General features: G+C 51.4%; 1 long non-coding RNA gene across 1 annotated transcript; it reads left to right on the plus strand.

Moving 5' to 3' along the window:
• The first annotated feature begins 16378 nt into the window (after window positions 1-16378).
• On the plus strand, window positions 16379-18417 carry LOC149356128 (uncharacterized). Its single transcript, XR_016289359.1, has 2 exons — window positions 16379-16537; window positions 18299-18417. It is a non-coding gene; the product is annotated as an uncharacterized LOC149356128 (long non-coding RNA).
• The last annotated feature ends 1131 nt before the right edge of the window (window positions 18418-19548 follow it).

The following is a 19548-nucleotide window of genomic DNA, read 5'->3' on the forward strand; positions in this document are numbered from 1 at the left end:
TGCGTGTGTGTGCGTGTGTGTGCGTGCGTGTGTGTGTGACAGAAAGAGAAGCCAACAGCCACAGAAACTAATTGACACAGGGTATTTTTAATTTATTTATTTATTTTGTGGTGTTGATCAATTTAGAATATTACTGAAAATGTCATCCCTTAACACTAATTGATTAGAAAAGGAGAAGAAAAAACAACCACATGCCACCTGTGGGATATATATATATATATATATATATATATATATATATATATATATATATATATATATATATATATATATATATATATATATATTGTTACGGGCTTGAAGAAACGCAGGAAGGGCAAGGCGGAGAACAAAACAAGAGGAAGTTGAGAGTGTTGTGCCCCATTGGACGCTGATTCTCGCTCACCGATGCAACCGCTCGCCGCTAGCCTATTGAACCGCCTAGAACACCCCGGCTGTGAGATTATAGCCGTAACATTGTGGTGGAGGAGCCGGGTAACGATCTCAGCTACAAAACGGCGCAGCCACAACTGGAGCCCCGCCGGCGTCGTCGCCTTGCCGGCCTGGAACCGCTGACCTAAACCATGCAGCCTTCCGAAGTGCCATCCGCTGCACGAAGTGACGCTGCGGTCCAAGCTGCAGACCAGCCTGCGCGCACGGTGACCGGTTCATCTCAGCACTATCGGGAGCCTCGCAGTTTCGCCGGAGCAGCTGGCGAGGACATGGAGGAAGGGTTTACCCGTTATTAAATGGTGAGCCGCTATAGCCGGTGGGACGCCGGCACTCAGCTTGCCAACGTGGTTTTCTTTCTGAACCATACACCTTTGGTCTGGTTTGAGAACCACGAGGACTCTCTCACCACCTGGGACCGCTTCGTAACCGAACTGCAACAGTGTTTTGGCGATTGCCTCGCGCGCCGCAAGGGGGCCTAACAAACGCTTGCACACTAGGGTGCCTCGATGCCAGCGCCGCCGTCCAGGGTGGTGACACGCTTTGGCATGCGTCGCGCCGCCGGCTTCTCCGCGCTCGCCATCTTGGGGCAAGTCGCTTTTCGTGCCGCTGCTGTGGAAGGTTCGAAACTGTGTTTTGCGCTGGATTCTGAGCTGATGAACTGCTTTAATTCACGAAAAATAGCATGCCAGGGTGTTGTGTTCCATTGTGTGCCGGCTCGGCGAAGAAAGGAGCGCGACGTTTTCGTTTTCCACGGGATGAGGGACGGAGAAAAATATGGGAGGCGAAAGTGAAGCGTGAGAACTGGAAGGCGAATGACAGCGCGAAGATCTGCGAGGCAATCCACAATGTCTGTGCTGTTTTTATGCATCATTAAAACTTCTTTTTTTGACTAGTTTGTTCATATAGATAATGTAAAAAAATTTAGCGCGAACAGACACAGACCACGAGGAAGATGAGAGACACACACAAGCGCTTGTGTTTGTGTATACCCCTTACGAAAATGGCAGATATGGGCCAGATATATTTTATATATGGCTGTATATACTCATATATGGGATCATATAAAGTTAAATAGGTCCATATATGCTCGTATATACGGCCAGATATGACCATGGGAAACCTGATATGTCGCTATATACTGCTATATATGGGCGTATAAGACCACAAATACGGGCAGATACGGCCATAAGGTACCTTATATAGTGCCATATACTGTTATATATAGTCGTATTTGCGTCCTTATATAGATGCTCTTTCTTTATATGGGGACCTTCAAATCCTTATATGGAAACAATCTCGCAGATATGGAACATAACCTACCTCATATATGGGATGCTTGTGCCATATACTTCCGAACTTAAATAATTAACTTTGTGTCAAACATGATATTGTTGGTCAATTAAGATGGTGAAACACACCGCACAACAAGGTACTAAGCTTTGTATGATTGAGGCTTCAATCAAGTTAGACTGCTATTACATAGCGGTGTTTAATTAAGGTGAATTAAAGTACAGTGCTATAAATCACCTTCAACTTTTCTATGATTTAAATGCACTTATACATGCATATACGCGCTTTCTATCTTGGGTGGACTTCGAACCTTCCTGACGAACTGAACCTTCCTGACTGGGTCTAAATAAGTGGATTACAAGTCCAGCGAGTTGGTTGCGATCGAAATCATAGTTTTTAGGAACATAGATAGATTATAGAGTCCCGAACGTACAACAACCGCTTGGGGATCGAACTCAGCCCCTTCGCAAACGTGATGAATACTCAAACCATCAAGCCGGTGGTGCGGTGTACGTTCCTTCTTTGGGCGCTGTTCCCCAAAACTATGTCGTTCTGAAGGACTGGGAAATCTGCATTAATTGTTTGCGGTAATGCCGTACAACAAACGTTTGCAAAACCGCTGCAGGATACAGCCATTTCTTGTCCAGGAGCGTAAATAACACATCGCTCCTTGCGGCACAGGGATGAAGATTAAAACGCTCTAGTATAATTATCAGAGAAAAAATACAAAATGTTTGTAAATTCATCTATCTAGAGTTGCCAGCAAAACGTTTACAATGCAGACGAGAAAAACTCCACAGCTACACGCAAATCTTTTACCTATCGCCTTTTCCGCGCCACCGAATCTCCGCGGTGTACTGACCAAGCTCGCCATTCTACTCCGACTGTTGTGCCAAGCTGAACAGTTTGTAAAAAATCTTCTGCAAATAGTTCTTGATACTATGCGCGTTGGTCTGTTTCTTTTCGCCTCAACTTTGTCTTCCCTTGATAATCCAACCTCTACTGCCGGCCGATATTCAGATGCCAGTTCTGAGACCGACCGTCACGGGAACGCAAGACATCCCTTATTTGCGTAATAAATGAGTCGCCGCTGTGTCCACGGTCAGCCACCACTCACGGCAAAATGTTCCTTACCCTACTGAGCGAGAGATGGCGTTACTGAGGCGGTGAAAAAGCAGACCTTCGAGACCCGCCCAGAATAGCAGAAAAGCGACACATTGCCGCCTTCGGCGGTGCTCAGAAGGTAGCTGGAGGGTGGGTAGTCCAGGTCCGTGGTGGTGGTAGTGGTTTATTTAAAAAAAAGATAAATAAATAAATAAATAAAAAGTGAAGCGAAAGAGTGTTGCCGGCCGCGGCAATTGCTATCTAATATCTTAAGCACCCGAGCTGCAGCCGGCGGAAATGAAAGGGAAAGGGAGAGGATAGTGAGGAGAAGTATAGACGGGAGCGACAGCAAGAAAGGATAGGGGAGAGCATTGTACACTATTTACAAAATACAAAAGTAATCAAGTTCGGGCCGCTCGCGCGCTAATGTCCAAACATTGTCCGAAAATAAGTGCGCGCGAGCGACCACTGCGCACAATCACAAAAGATGTAAACACAATGTACATAGCCGCGCGCACATATAGCGTCCTGTCACGGACTAATCGCGCGCGCGACACACTGCACTAGCGGCCGGGGTGGGGCGCCCGGCCGCGTATACCGTCCGAGGTAGCACCAACGGAGCGTTCCTGTCACGCGTGCACTACCTGGCGAAGAGCAAGCGGGAAGTAAAGCCTGCCTGCTCGATGAACACACAGAGGCTCACCATTGTTCTGTCGCGGGTGCGCGCACTGCCGCGCGGCCACAGGAGCGCTTCGAGACTGTCCGGGATGATTCCCAGCGCCCTGTAGGCCGCGAGCATCTCGCGACGCGGCACTGCAGAAGCGGTACAGCGAAGGAGCATGTGCTCCAATGTTTCCACTGCGCCGCAGTCAGCGCACGCGTCGCTCGACGAAAGTCCGTGGCGCACCCGTCTTACCCCGGGCCACACGCAGCCGACGCGCACTCGGATGATCATCGCCCGCTGGAGGCGCGACAGTGAGCGCGCGCCGACGAGAGAAATGCGCTCTCCTCGCGCGATGCGAGGGTCCGGTTGTTGCTGACGGAGGTGGTCGTGGATCACCGCACGCACGTCTTCCAGGGCGAGCGGTTCGTCGCTGGGAGGAAGCTGATGTGCGGTGGTGGCGAGCTCGTCGGCTTGCTCGTTGCCGCGGATGGCGCAGTGACCGGGCACCCACTGCACGCGAATACTGCATCTGCGCTCCGCGAGGCGCTCAATGCGCTCGCGTAACGCGCACAGCAACGGGGTGCCACGGCCGGGAGTCTGCAGGCGGCTGAGGGCGGCACGGGAATCACACAGCAGAGCACACCTGGGTGGCGGCGGAGTAAGGGTGAGCACCAGATCCAAGCCCAGGCGAAGACCCAGTAGCTCCGCCGTGGTCGAAGAGCCCAGGTAAACCACTCTTTGCTGGCGGTGCAGCTGCAGGGCGGGGATGGTGGCCGCTGCAGCGAGCGAGCAGTTTTCGCTCACCACGGAGCCGTCAGTGAACACAAGCAGATGGTCGCGCAGTTGCTCGTAGATGACGGCTCCGGCTAGCTGCTGCACCGCACATAGTGGTGTGCTGCGTTTTCCCGCGATGCCGACGATCTCTCGCTGTACCTCCGTCGTGAGGGGCCAGGGGGAGCAGAGGCCGTAGGGGGGCGTGGCGCGCGTCAGCTGGTCATATTCCTGCAGTGCCGCGCCCATTCTTGAGCGCGGGTATTGACGAAGGCGCTGCAGGAGTTCCCCGCCGTCCGGAGCGCGGTGAAGGCGGTCGATGTGGTGCAGCGAGCGCTGCGTGGCCTGTAGCTGCAGCGGCCACGCGCCCGCCTCGGCCAGTGTGGCCTCGCATTGCGAGTTGCCGGGTAGGCCGAGGCAGGTCCGCAGCGCTTTGCGATGCTGCACCTCCAGTGCCTTCCATGATGGTTTGCGCACCGTGACGAGGGGCAGCGCGTAGAGTATCGCCCCTAAGGCTGCGGCGTTGTAGAGGCGCAGCGCAGCCTGCTGAGAAATCCCCTGGCCCCGGGCGGTGAGCTTGTGCACGGCGGCTGTAGTCCTCTTCATCTGCTGGCAGGCCCTGGTCGCCGCGGGGCGAAAGGAGAGGCGCTGGTCAATATCCAGGCCGAGGTACCGCACGGAGCTCTTCCACGGCAGCGGCGTCCCAGCCAACGTCAGCGGCGCCAGGCGGGCGCATCTGCGAGCTCCGCAGGCCATGGCTGCAGACTTCTGCGCGCAAAGCGCCAGACCGAGGCCCCGCAACCGGTCGCCGATAGCGTCAAGGGAACCCTGGAGGCAGTCTCTCACGCGGGAAGCCTCGCCCGGAGGTCCCAAGCACCACAGAGCGATGTCGTCCGCGTATATGGAGATGTACACGCGGTGCCGGTTGCCTGTGGGCAGACAGCCCGGCACCGCCGACATCGCCACATTGAACAGGAACGGGGACAACACCGACCCCTGCGGCACGCCTAGATCCACCGGGCGGGGCTGAGAGAGAGCCGCTCCCACGCGCACGCGAATAGTGCGAGCGTTAAGGAACCCCTGCACATAACGCAACAGACGACCGGCCACGCCCGCCTCTTCCAGCCTCGCGAGAATTACCGCACGGTGGACGTTGTCAAACGCACTCGAGACGTCGAGCAGCAAGAGCAGTGCTACCTGCCGCGCCGCCACGGCGTGCTCGAGTGCGGAGACAACGTCCGCGATTGAATCTGCCGCGCAGCGCATCCCGCGAAACCCTGTCTGACGCTCGTCGAACAAGTCCGCCTCCGCGGCCCGCGCACGCAGGCGTTGGAGCGCCATATGCTCCATCAGCTTGCACGCCGCCGACGTCAGCGCCACTGGACGGTATCCGCTGAGCTCCGTGGGTGGGCGGCCTGGCTTCGGTATCGGGCAGACGACCGCTGTGCGCCACTCCTCAGGTAGCACCCCGCGTTCCCACACCAGGTTGAGCTGCCGCAGGAGGACTTGACGTTGCTCCGCGTCCAGGTTGCGCAGCATCTGGTAGGTAACCCCGTCCGGCCCGGGCGCTGAGCGGCGGGTGCAGTGGCGCAGCGCGTCGTTCAGTTCCGCCGCAGTGAAGAGCGCGTTGCACGGGCCGTCATCCGGGGCGGGGGAAGAGGCACTGGAATCGAAACTGGGGCCCGATGTCGTCACTGCACTGCTCGCGGGGCACTGTGGCGCGAATCGGTCAGCGAACTGCTCAGCCAGCTGTTGGTTTGTTTGGCCGCTCGAGATGGCGAGAGCGGCCAGTGGCTGAGGGTTCGCCTGAGGTGTAGTGATGCGCCGCAGTGTGGTGAAGAGCCGTCGCGAGCTGCGATCCTTCTCCATCGTGTTGCAGAGAGAAGCCCACTGCCGTCGATATAGCTTGTTGGAGTGACGTCTTGCCGCTGCGTCTAGCCGATTGTAGACCGTCCAGTCTTCTGGCTTGTCCGTCCGTCGCGCCCTGCGCTCCGCCTTGTCCCTTTTGTCGCGCAGATCGAGCAGCTTATTGTCGGGTGTTGGCTGACCTGCCCGCACCTCTGCGCGACGCGTGGCTGCGAGGGCGCTCCGGACAAGACTGGTGAAGTAATCGGCGCCGGACGCAGCGGCGGCGTCCACCTCTTGGCGGAAGCGGCCCCAATTCACGATAGCGTACGTACGCATGGGGCGCGCCTCTTTAGCAGTGGGCTCTATGGTGATGGAGAAGTGATCCGAGCCCCAGAGGGATGGTGCACGACGCCAGGTCGCCTCGATGCCGCTGGACGCGAACGCAACGTCGATGCAGGAGCCTGACGATCCACGCCGTCGGAAGGTGGGCTGGCCAGTGTTGAGGGGAGTGAGTCCCAGCTGCGTTGCTGTGTCATGCAGGTCGTCGCCGCGCCGGTCGTTGCGCGCACTGCCCCACGCACAATGATGGGCATTGAAGTCACCAACTATGAGCTGGCGCGGGGCACAACACGACGACACAGCACGAAAACACAGCGCGTTCCACGCCACAGCTGGGCGCACATAAACACTGGCCACTGATGTGTCAACACCCCCGACGCGCACTGTCACTGCCACGCACTCCTGAACGTCACTCGTCGCCGCCGCCGTGCCGACGAGCGCGTGCTGGACGTCGCGCCGCACATAGATGGAGGCCCGCGATTTTCCGGGTCGATGGGCTGGGTCGCCGCAAGGGATTGATGCACATGACCCCTCCTCACACTTCGTTGGTGAATGGTAGCCGATGTAGCCGGGCAGCCGCCTTTGGGGCTCCCCATCCCGCAGCCGGACGTAAGTTTCCTGCAGCGCGATCACCTCTGGTTGTTCGGATGTTATGCGTGAGCGGAGCTCAGCGTATCGCGCTGCAAGGGAGCGGACGTTCCATTGCAGGACTGTGGGAATGCGGGGTGCTGCCCGGCGACTAGCCATGTTGTTGGCTGTTTAGTGCAGGAGGGCCTGTCGCTTCCTCACAGATGCGGCGACCCTCGGAGCCCTCTGGCAGGAGCACGCTTAGTGCTCGCAGCGCGGCCTGCAGGCGCTCGATTAAGGCATCGCGTGCGTCCAGAGGGGAACCACCGGAGGTAGTGGGTGCGGGCCTCACTGGTGCGGTGCGGGAACCGGCCGGCTGCTTGGGATGCTGCCACCGCTGCTTCTGAGGCCGGAGCTGCTGAGAAGGCTGCTGCTGCTGCTTGCTGTGGCCCACAACCTGCGCATATCTGCGCTTGCTTGGTTGCTGCTGTGCAGCCTGCGGCGCCGTTTCTTCACGTACAACCGCGCGCACGGCCCGTCGTGAGAGAGGCACCTCTGACGAAGCCAAAATCGTGGCGACATGCCTCTCTCGTTGCCAGTGGGGGCATGAAGGGTCCGTGGCAGGGTGTCGGCCGCCGCAGTTTGAGCAGCGCGATTTTCCGCTGGTGCACGCCCCAGTTTCGTGTGGTCCACCGCAGCGGGCACAGCGGGCAGCAGCTCTGCAGGCCTCGGTGGCATGGCCCAGGCTGGAACAGCGGGAACACTGCAGTGGGCGCGGGTGGCAGGGCCGGACAGCGAGGCGCCGCCTGTAAATGAACACATACGGTGGCGGGATCGGCGCCGCAAATCGGAGAAGCAGCGTGCTTCCCGACAGCGACGCCGACGTCACTGCCACCGCCGATTCCACGGCGGCAAGCAGCTGGTCCGCTGAGCGGCGCGCGTCCACGCCGAACACGAGCCCACTGGACTGGTTGCGAGGAGCTGGCTCCCTGGCGCACACAGCCAGGCCACGGATGACAGTCGTGGCCAGAAGCGAGCCGAAGGTAGCTGCGCAGCCGGTGTCCACCGCCACCACATTCCTCCGCGTATTAACGCGAACCGCCAGCACGCCTGGGCGCGGGCCCAGCTCCTCAGCAATCTCCCAGCCCTGTTCCCTGCTTATGGCCACGCCGCGTTCCGCTGGCCGGAACAGGACTGTCCAGTGGAGCTCCTCATGGACCGCCACAGCAGCAGCAGCTCTCTGCAGGGCAGCCTTACGCCTTCGCTGTGCTCGGGTTGAAGCCTGGCGCCAGGGGATCAGGCCGGCGGCCTCCAGGGAGCATGAGGATGCCGGGGGGGCGTGGCACTCGTTGCTGTCAGGCACGCTGGCAGCGTGCGCCGCGCTCCGTCTGAGAGCCGCAGCTGCGGCCTCTTGGTCACGTGCCGGGTTTGCTGGCTTCTGCCGCGCCGCGTCAGCCGATGTCGTCACCGGCCGCTGGTCCCTCAGGGTGGGGGCTTGCGTTCCGGCGAGAGCAGGGGGAAAGCAGCTAGTACTGGCAGACACGCTGTTGTCCGCTGTCACCGCCCTGGCTCTTTGTCCTGTGATCGCTCCCTCTGGACGCGGAGGGGGAGGTGAGACAGGTGCAGTGAGCTGCAGCGCTTCGCGCTTGGCAGCAGATTCCTCGCCCCCGCTGCCTTTGTTCCCCTCCTCAGACTGGGTGGAACGGCGCCGCTTGCGATGGGTGCTTTGATCCATGGCGTCGTCCCCCTCTGGCTCTTCTACGGCTGCTACCACCGCTGCCGGAATTTGGCCATCACCGTGTGGTGGCTGCTGGACCGGGCTGGCAATGGCGGCTTCCACGTGTTCGTCCGCGCGCGCCGCCATCGCAGCAGCACGTGGCGGAAGGGCCAAGGTGCGTAACGTTGCCTTCGCCGTCTCCGGAGTCAGGGCAGCGCGCTGTGTTGCGCGCTGCACGCACTCTATCCACCTCTCTAGCAGCGGAGATGATTCGAGAGACCGGTCGCGGCGTGCGCTCTGTGAACGAGGTCCGTCTGGCACAGTCCTAGGCTTGCGCATTCCGCGGCCGCGGGCCACCTGGTGGGGCTCCATGGCCGGGGGCCACGTGAGGTGCTTATCCCAGGTCCAGGTCCGTTGCCTGCGGGCCGTACGTGCAGGCGATGCGGGCCCAACCCGAGTGCTGAACGGCGTAGCTAGGCCAGGCCGAAGTCGAAGGAGCGTCAAAAAACACGTCCGACTCGGTGAAAAGTCAGAACCGGTCTCCCCAGGTCCGTGCCACTTTCCCACTTTCTTTCGCTCCGAAAGGCACGCCGAGGGTACCGAGGGAACCAGAGCTTTGCAGAGGGGCGTTGCAAGCGCGAGTGAAAAGCACCATAGCACCGTCTCCCGCGACTCCCCACAATTGACCGGACAGACCTGTCACCCCTCCCATTGAGAAGTTGCGCGTAACGCCCTTTCTCTTGAAAAAAACCAGTTCCGCACATACTTTGCACGTGTTGGACTAGCTGGAAATCTGTTTGCGCTGACGCTTGCTTTTTCCTTCGTGCTAGAACGCTGACGAGATTAAGAGGATTAGGAAAATGTACAAGGGCGATAGAAAATAATGTGAACAGCATGTTGCCTACGCACTGCGAAATTGGAATTCATGTCTGTAGCGTACTTGCGTTCGAATTAGGCGCCGCGCTGTTCGCATTTCTTTCTATAGCGACAGTACCCTCTTAGGTGCAGGTTCCAAGAAAGAGTGGTCAGCGATTTTTTTTTTCTGCGCCGAACCTGAAAAAAAAAAGAGAGAACTGACAGTGCATCAGGTCCACTTCGTGGAGCAGATTGTTGACGAAACCGCCGTCACCATTGCGCCGACATGTATGTCGCAAGTAATTGGCAAGTTCATTTAAGACGTGTAATTCGAGCCTAATACCTTTTTTTTGTGGCCGGGACATTTTCGCAAAATACTTAATTTTTTTGGGTAGCTGAGCAACTTTTTTGCCAAATAGTTGGAATTTCTTTACGTTTTTCGCTGAATAATAACGAGTATGTGTTTATTTGGACGTAAAATGAAAATATTCGAGGCTGAAAAGAAAAACGAAAATACGCGCGAAATGCGCTTACCAGCTGCTCGCTTACGGCTAACAGAAAAAATGCTATAGTTTGGTCGATCACTACGCAGTGGTAGGTACATTAAATTTAATGCCGATTGCAGCGCACGTGCTTTCCCAAAACAATTTATTTGCAAAGCCATCTCTTATATTCAAATGCTCACTCATGTGCAAGCTAATATCTTTACTACTTTTACTTTGAGACATTTTTTACATCTAGCAAAATAACTTCGGAAATTGAGCCGGGCGTCACACAAAGGAACAATGAGGCGATCACTGACCTTGCCTCACACGCGTCTGCCTAACGCAGCTGTTGATGTCAGCCTCCAAAATATTTGTTTGCATTACCTTACCGGCGGAGGGCTTTAACGGCAAAAAAAAAAAATAGTTTCGTTAGCGCGAGCTCTACGACTAAACACTGCATGCTTAGTGAATTACAATGAAAGTTCGTCAGAAATAATATACACGCGCAACATACCAAACCAATTGAGAAAACCGCCTACTTCAGCTTGCGCAAAGAAGTTATCCAGGCTTGCCGTCTCTCGTTCTCAATCATTTCACAGACAGCAATTCCGGGGAAAACCTATTCTTGAATGGGAAAAAGTGCATGAACGTTTTTTGTACACTCGAAGATTTCATCAGACATGGCAGTTGCGCGAAACACACACACACAAGACAGGTTACTGATTTTATTCAAAATGCAAAGCACATATTTAAAGGAAGCAAATAGAATGCACTAGAATGGAAAATAGAATGGAAGATTTCACTACACCAACTTCCCGTCGACATAATTGCATTGTTTTTTTTTGTCTTGCTATTAATGTTTTTGTTATCGCTCGATGCGAGCGATGGAAAAGTTCTGCAAGATTTGGCTACACATCGATAAGATTCACCATTACCTCCAAAATTTCCTTGGCAGGTGGTGACAAATTTTGAATATTGAATTTTTTTTCCAGGAATGTGGGACATATGTCCAGGAAATCTATAGAGTTGCACGGGCTGCTCTTGGCCGTTGATGTTGTGAGAACTATTTTGGCAGCACCCGAGACAACAATACGTTTCTCCACTCTCTCAACGTCGCGGCATTCCAGTCATGACTCACAACGAGCGGCAACCCCTCTTTTGTGCACCCACGAGCAGGAAGGCACGTGTTCACAATGAAAGAAAGAGTGTCAGCAGCGCGAGCAGCACGCGGGTACTAGTCGAGGCGTTGCTGACTCCATGCGCTCCGCCGGCGACGTGCCCACACAGAATTTCGGAAATGACCAGCAGGCATAAAAAAAGTGCAATATAATCGCTGTTTTACATTCCGGATACATTACAAGTCCGGATAGCGAAGCTGGTTGACTGGCTTTAGCATTGTAGTGAATTAAAACGAGGACGCAGGGATTATATTGCAGTTTTTCGTGCCTCACTCATTGACGTCCCACTCATAGGTAAGTTATTGAAATTTAAACAGCAAGAGAAAAAATCGATAACAAATTATTTAGCAGTTGTAGGAACACCACGTGGTACTCCATGTATAATAATGCCTCATGCATGCAAAGAAGAAAACACGCATCCAAAAGTTAGGTGTGCATACTCCTTTAAGTGCCCTTACAGTTTGAAGAACAGGTGTCTAATTGACTCACATAATGAAATCAGCCGCATACCTAACATGATCGGCTGGAATTGCGAAAAAAGCATCGTTACTATACACAGACAATGGTAGTGCTATATACTGGATGTCTTCAGGATGAACACTGCTTTGCTTTATGTAGATGTATCCCGCTCAGAGAAGCATGGGTGTAAGGAAACAAAAAGTCTAAGCATTTCTTGCTGAGTATGTTACAGGACTTTTGTGTTAGGTATTTACTCAGGGCTTAGGGGACAGCAATTAGGGACAGCAAAGGAATTTTGCCGTGGTGTATCGCATTGTGATGGTAAACTTCAGGAAGGGTTTAGCGATGTGACATGCAATAAATTACTTTACAAAATGTAATGCACTTTCTAGTTTTCTTTCTATTGATCCAGAAAAAGGTTTTACATGGCGGGAATTCACCAATATCAATATAAGAATTTTAAACCGCTCTATGCAACGTGATAAAAATCAATACAGAAAAACTTATAAGCGAAACATCGTGAAAAACTACGTAAGCACACACAGAAAAACGACATCGTACCCACAACGCGCACGCACGCATGTAAAATAAACTGCCCTAACCCGCTGAACCACACAGATGTATAAAAAACCGTAGTCTGAAACTACAGATGCCCGCTCCAAAAACGCCCCAAAAAACCTTCTCTTTACACAAAGAAACAAAGCAACTCCTAGGACTCCTACCAGTGATGGCTCATTGAAAACACCCCAGACTATGTAAATCTGTTCCCATTTTGCTCTCATGAATTTAGTTCCAAAATAGACTCTGTCTCCATAGAAAGTGATGAAATTTTATCTTCGATATATAAACACAGCAGCAGGTCGAGCCAGCCATAATTAGCGAAGTTTGTTTTCGCTTTCGGAGGGAATATCTTGGCGCTCTCCTAGCTGACTGCAAACTGAACGAGAGAGCGACGTCCACCTCCCTCCCCTCCCCCTCCCTCTTCCCTGTTACCTAGATGACGTCACTCGTGCTCGCCAAACTGCAGCGCATGGAGCCTATACCTAACTTCGACACCACAGCTGTCGTTCGGCTATTAAAACCCTATTCGAAACACCATGTGAAAAAAAAATGCAATGTAAATTATTTACTGGTCACATGTTAACAGTTAAGCCCACTTTGTTCCGTCTACAGCAAGGCAAGCGAACAGCGCATGGGAACAAAACAAAATATTTTGCCTGTCTACTTTCAACTGTCGTGCAGAACTAGCCTGATTCCTGTGTCTGGGTGAAGGGTCTACCGAAGTATATATTTTTAAACTGGCTGCAAGTGAATACCTCTCTGCAATGTAGAAAAAGAAGGCGATATGCGTGTTCGCGTTTCATTCCGGCTGGATTGTACATCCTATCCTAATTATTATGAACCTGACGCTCACGCTCATTATGTTTGCTTCTTAGTACGATGACTCCCCATATTACCGCAAAAAATACTAAACCAGAGAAAGATAGCTTTTGTCTCTTGAATTGAAGTCCATTGTGCACGCAACCAGAACATATCACGGCGCTTTCCGAGCTCTCCAGCGCCGTCATGAGCTGCTTCGATGAGACCCTTGCTTTCGACGAATAAGCGCTAGTCCGCATTGTTCGCGTATGTGGTCTCGGCTTTTGTGGAGTGTGAATACACAAGTTTTGGCGAATGCAAATTGTCACAAGTGAAGTTTTGGAAACTGTAACCCTTAGCGGAGGATTGCTGATATCGCAGGACGAATAGAACGAGCGGGAAGCGCCGGTGTCACCCGGCATGCCGAGCATTGCTTTAGGGAGCCGTCAACAGTCGACCACTGGCGCCGCTCGTGGATAACAAATGAGATCCTTTTCGTTGATGCGATCAATCGTCGAACATGCTTCTGGATAAAGCAGTTCAGCACCGAGTATTTGTGGTATGGAAGAAAGCGGATCTGCCACGACCGAGAAGCGCCAGTTCTCCGGCTATCAAGTGTTTCGTCGCAATCATCCGGTCTTCTTGCAGTGATCATGCTGTGTAAATAAGTATAGTTACAATCCGCGCATCAGAAAGAGAATATTTAACATAGCTTGCGTTTTATGCCATACAAACGATCACAGGCAACGGTGGTACTGCAGTGCAGTCGACATTTGTGTATTCCCGCTGAAATTTCACGCACACGCTGTAAATGCTGAATGACGAGTCATTAACTTGAAGCACTAAATTAGCGACAACGCAAGCAGTGTGCTAAACAAAGAGGAGAAGAAACAAGTCAGCAGCAGATGTCGAAATCAAGAGGGCCGAAGCAGTTGCGGGACGCGACTCTGAGGCAAGATAACGGCCACCGCCAATGACAGGGGCGGTCTCTGTTCGCATTTCGTAAGCGTTTGAAACCGTCGAATGTCGGCCGGACGCCGAAGAGCCTCTGAGTGCTCAACTTTCCGCTAAGATATCTTTTTCCCATTTTCCGCAAAGCTCTGTCGACTCGAGTGGCGATCGGTTCGACGGGATTTCAAGCAGCCGTGTAGCACGCATTGAGCATGGCAAGGAAAATACTAGCGATAACGTCAAGGGGAGCGATTAGAGTATTACTGAACAAACTGGTGTCATCCATATCTTAGCACTAACAAAATGCGGAAAAATGAGCTTAGGGTCGCCAAGTAACGAGCCGAACAAAGGTCGGCGTTTAGAGTGGCAGAGTGGACTCCAAGGGCAGCGAGTCACAGTCAAGGCTTATGGAATGTCTGATGAGCAGATGTGACAAAAAACAAGGGTAGCCTCACCCTGCCCGACTGAATTCAACAGCAGCTAATCGGTGGTCGATGGGAGGGTTCTTTGTCTTGTAAAATTGATCACGGATGACGATGATGGCGATCCCCGTCCTCAACTTTGGAGTGAAAAGCGACCCTCAGATCAGGCAATTCGGTTCTTATAGCCGTTGCAGCCTTCTGCTTCTCCTTAAAGAACTACAACATGTTGTTGTGTGCTGCAATGGAGTACAGCGCACACAAATCCCCCCCCCCCCCTCAAAAAAAAAAATTCCGACCCAATCCGTGCAATAATGCATGCAAAACAGTATATACCAGCGATCTAATTTTTCCAATGAAGTATGCTAACTGCTGTTCCCTGGTAGAAGGCATTTGTTGCTGATTTTTGTGTGTTCATGACGACGAGCACTAGAAGAAGCTGAAAAGTGTTTTGTTTCATTCTAGGCAAGAGAAATCGAAGCAACATCACGAGATGCACCTGGTCATCACACCAGGGAAAAGTTTGGTGCCCTTGGTCACTCTAGTCAGGTCGTAATCACGTCGATTTAACCGGACATTGAAGATACCTCAGACCGCCGTCGTTTTTTGAAAAATTCAGGCAAAGATAACGCACTAACAAAATGACTGCCTGTGTTTTCACAAAAACAAGCACTTAAGCCTCAACAAGTAATTAGAATTTTAAGAGGTTTGTTAGGAAATTAACGGTGATAATCCCACCACACTATACGGCCGCTTGGCCGAATAACTTGCATACAGAAACCGCTGTGGTGTACCGCTAATCATTTCTTAATATAAATTGTGAAACCGCACCTTCACAACATCATTTATGTGTGCAAAAAACACATGAAACCTATTTGTCCAAAACGGAAATTGCCGTTTTACTAGCTACATATTTGATAGAGAAGGCGCGCCGTTACCTTTGATAACCAGCTGAAACTTTCCCGTAATCTACCCTGTCCTAAAGCAACAAACATGTAAAATGACGTGATTATGTGCCACAACGGGCAGCTAGTATAGGCATTCAAGAAGAGAAGACCGCTCACGCATGGGGTGCCGAATCTGCGGAACAAGCAGATGCTAAATCTGCGAGCGAATGCAAACGTCAAGCTGCGCATCGTATCAATCTCTAGGAAAGGCGATTGGGACCTTTGTGATGTATCTGACGTGATGTATGGTCGAATTCATTGCGCAGTCTCCAGCACAAGGAGCAGAGAGCTAGCGATTTTCGAAATTCGCTTTAACAATCACTTCGAATATAACAGGTTTCAATCAAGCCTCTCTTTGGTTTATGTAGATAGGACGAAATATTTATTCGGTTCAGTTTACATAATACGTCCTACAGAGTGATCCAAAAACACGACGCAGCAGGGGTATCGTTAGTTATATTTATGTTGATAAAGATACACGCGATATAAAGCCCCATCTCGATGGACACTTCCAAGGCATACACGCGAAGCGCCTGCGCGCCCAGCACGCACCGCGACGGGCGTCGAAAAGTGGCATGAACCTCCATGCTCCTGGTGCTGGCTCGCTCTCCCTCGGGAGCCGACTGAAAAAAATGTCAAGCCGTGAACAAGAGATGGTTGGGGAGCTGCAAGGATTCCAAGAAAATTTAGGGGAGGAGAGCTTCAAGCCAAGAAGAAAGTCCCCGACAGCCCCCGCGGTCCTCCCATTGTTGTAAACCGGACCCCGCTTCTGACGCGCGCGCGAGCGCCCGTGCGCAGGTGCCGATATCTGACATGCACAGATATGCACAGATATTTGCTAAGGAAGGCATTGGTGGCGCCACCCTTGACTGTCGTCTGTTGCACAGAGCTAGAAGCTGGACTCTGCAGTGTGCTACGCACTTTCGTGCCGGAGCAATTTCCGGTTATACCCGTTGTTGCATCCATTTGTTTTTCCTTTGAAATCATGGTACAGCGCCACACTTGTGCGTTTTGAGGAAGAAGACACTTTTGACGTCGTGAAAATGACCTGCGCCAAGCATGCATGGGATGATGAGCCATCGGAAGGATCCAGGGTGCAAGTGAGCGGGAAATACCAAGGTTTCTGTGAACCTGCAATCATCAATATTTCAGGTAAGCGTGAACAACCATTTACTGTTTTTCCCGTATTGCTTTGTTGGTTACCTTTGTCAATGCCGTCGGCAGTTTTCGATGATAGGGCTATAAATTAAGCTAAATGCTATCATAATGCATGATTTATTTCTATGTGCAGTCGGAGAGTAATCTCTCATTTTTCAGTAGCTAAATTTTTACCGCCACCGAGTTGCGTTCCTGCCAGCGGTAGTTCAAGTGCATGATATGAATTGTGTAACGCAAAAAACATAGACTAACCTCGCTAAGCACATTGCGGGGCTAGTTAGGGATGTATTTTCTAAGTAACGAGACGTAGACAACAACCTGTCATGGATTCTGTCATATGCACGTATCATTGTCGTAAGTAATAGTGCTAATTCTATTTTAACACGGGATCAGCATTGCTGCGTTCTGCGTATTCAATTAGGCTACAATGGCCCCATTACATTTGCCACAAGGCTTGCGCTCTACAGCTAAGCAGGAGCAGTGGAATGAAGAGCTGGTACGCGTTTTATTTCGGGTGGTTAGTGCGAACGAACGTGTTTCAGAAACAATTGGCGTATACCTGTTTCCGTTCGCGGTTGTGCCAGGAAACTTTAATGGTAAAGCCCCCAAAAAAAAGCATGAGGCTAAGCTTTTAAAGGGGCATCGCGATGATTTGCTCTGTACCAGTTAATATTATTAAATAGATTCATCATGCGTTCCAGAGACCAGAGCAAAAAGAATTATTGAAATCGGAGCATGCAAGCGAAAGTTATTCCACTCTAAAAATTCGAAATGAAAAGCTCAGACGAAAACGCATTTCCCTCTCCCATTTCACTCACCCAGTACCGAGATTGGGCGCTACAAATCAGAACCGCGCCTAGCGCCCACGCAGCGGAAGCGTGCATGCAGTTGTTGCTTTGTCGGGGCTGTAGACAGCCGCGCATTTTGACGGCGTCTTCCCCCCGTGTACGCGACACCGTAGTAAGGGCAGGGGGGACTAACGACAAAGGAAGCTTCCCGAAGTTTCTTTTTTAGTCGGACTCTAACGCTGTCAGCGGTAGCCCCCCTCCCCCCCAAACTCGACTCCCGTCTCCTGTCCCGCCTTTCTCTTCACATTTTGGGCAAGGTGTATCGACTGGCTTTTTTTTCGCTGCCGTCTTGGTATGGTCACGGCCGGTCTCGACGCGCGCGCTTTCTGGTCTGAGCCAACGTTTTTTGAACAGCGCTGGCCGCCATGAAGGTTTGAAGCGGAATGGAAAGTGTCGCCCCTAGCTGCATTCTTGTTAGTTTTCGTTCGCTTTCCCTGCTTCTTTCCAGTTTTTGTGGCATGCGAAAAAGCTTTCAGTACTCAGAGACATAATATTTTGGATTCATTTCACAAGTATGAAGGAACAATATGCAAACTGGACGCCCAATCAATGAGAAAGGCAGCGCTCTATCTAGATGCCACCTCATTTCCGCTGCCGCAAATGGCCGCCGCGTTGCGACACCATCGGCTCGAAACAAGCATTTCTAGCGAAGATTAAAATATCAAATATTATGATTTCGGTGATCTCATTGCGCGTTCAGGACTCACAATGTCCCTTACTCTGCATACAAAGATTAAAGAACCCATGCTTTATGTACGTCGCAGGGCACCTTTAATATCCCACAATGGATTTTACGGTAGGGTGTCTCGGATTCAGTGCATAATTCTTCAACTTATGCTACTGTGGCCATGTGCACAAGTTCTGCGCAGATTTATATCATGATCGCTCTAAATTATCTCCCACGCAGCCTACACAACGGCCCTGCCGACCAAGAAGGGGCGGGAGCTCTCCGGAAAGCTGCTGTTGCTGGCCGTGGGCACTAAACTCAGCGAAATAAGGAACGAGAAAGAAAAGCATCGACGATAAGAAGCATACAGAACTATAGAACCACAAGAGCATTAAATGTACCCCAATAAAATTTCCTGCGCAATTTCTATGTGGTAATTGTGTTACTTGTGTTACCTATGCTATATGATTATCAGGAGCTTTAGAGCAGCATAAAACCGAGTGGTTTTTCAATTTAAAGCAGCACTTAGAGATATGTATTGGATGCCATTTTTTAACGTTTACAGATTTTTATTTTACAAAGTGCGAGAGATGTCGGTTTGGTCAGTGAAGGTCGACCGTACAGCAAGACGGGCATTATGTGCGTAATAGAGCTCAATAATCTGAAAAATGATTAATTATATTTAACTAATCAGCTTTCATAATTTTGATTTTGGGGCGTAAGTCTGTATCGCGAAAATGAAGGCCATCAGTAAAAAAAGATAACCTTAGCTTTTAAATTTTCGTAATCGTTAATGTGGTTCGAAATACTGAACATACACACTTGCAAGCTCAATGAATTGCCTTGTCCGCTTCGGATATCCATAAACGCGTCGCTGCGCGTCGTATCGTCGCCGAATTCAAAGAAACTTTTTCTACATCACAAAATACACAAACGGTGTCCGTGTTTGACGCTTAAAAAGAGTGACCGACAGTTTTATGCATTTTCAATGCGGGTAAACCAACTCAGCGAGCTTTGAAATGCGCAAAATCTGGCGCTCGATATTTCAAACCCCTATACCAATTAAAAAAAAGTTAGAAACTGGGCTCACCTTTTACGATGACGGCCTTTAATTTGGCAACATAATATTGCCCCTTAGAATCAAAATGAAAGGTTCATTAGTTAATGTTAGTTAATTAATCGGCTATTAAATCAGGTTTATCGCTTACATAATGTTAACCATCCTGTATAACCCCCCTACACAGCACCAACGTATCTCTCAAAGTTTTAAAATAAAAATCTGCGTCAAAAATTTAAGCTGTATTACATATATGAAGTAGTAGCGGTAAGGACGTACTGCACAGTCGCTTACGTCTGCATGTGGCGATAACGGCATATGTATGACAGCATTCTGCAATGGTTGTAGCTAATTTCATTACATATTTTGTTTGGCCGCCCTCCATCACTGTTTGGAGACGCCACGCCCCAGGCTCACTCTTTATTGGCTAATG

The sequence above is a fragment of the Amblyomma mixtum genome, chromosome 3, assembly GCF_055824585.1.
Source record: "Amblyomma mixtum isolate Tamu chromosome 3, ASM5582458v1, whole genome shotgun sequence".
In the NCBI taxonomy this organism is placed as follows: Eukaryota; Metazoa; Arthropoda; class Arachnida; order Ixodida; family Ixodidae; genus Amblyomma; species Amblyomma mixtum.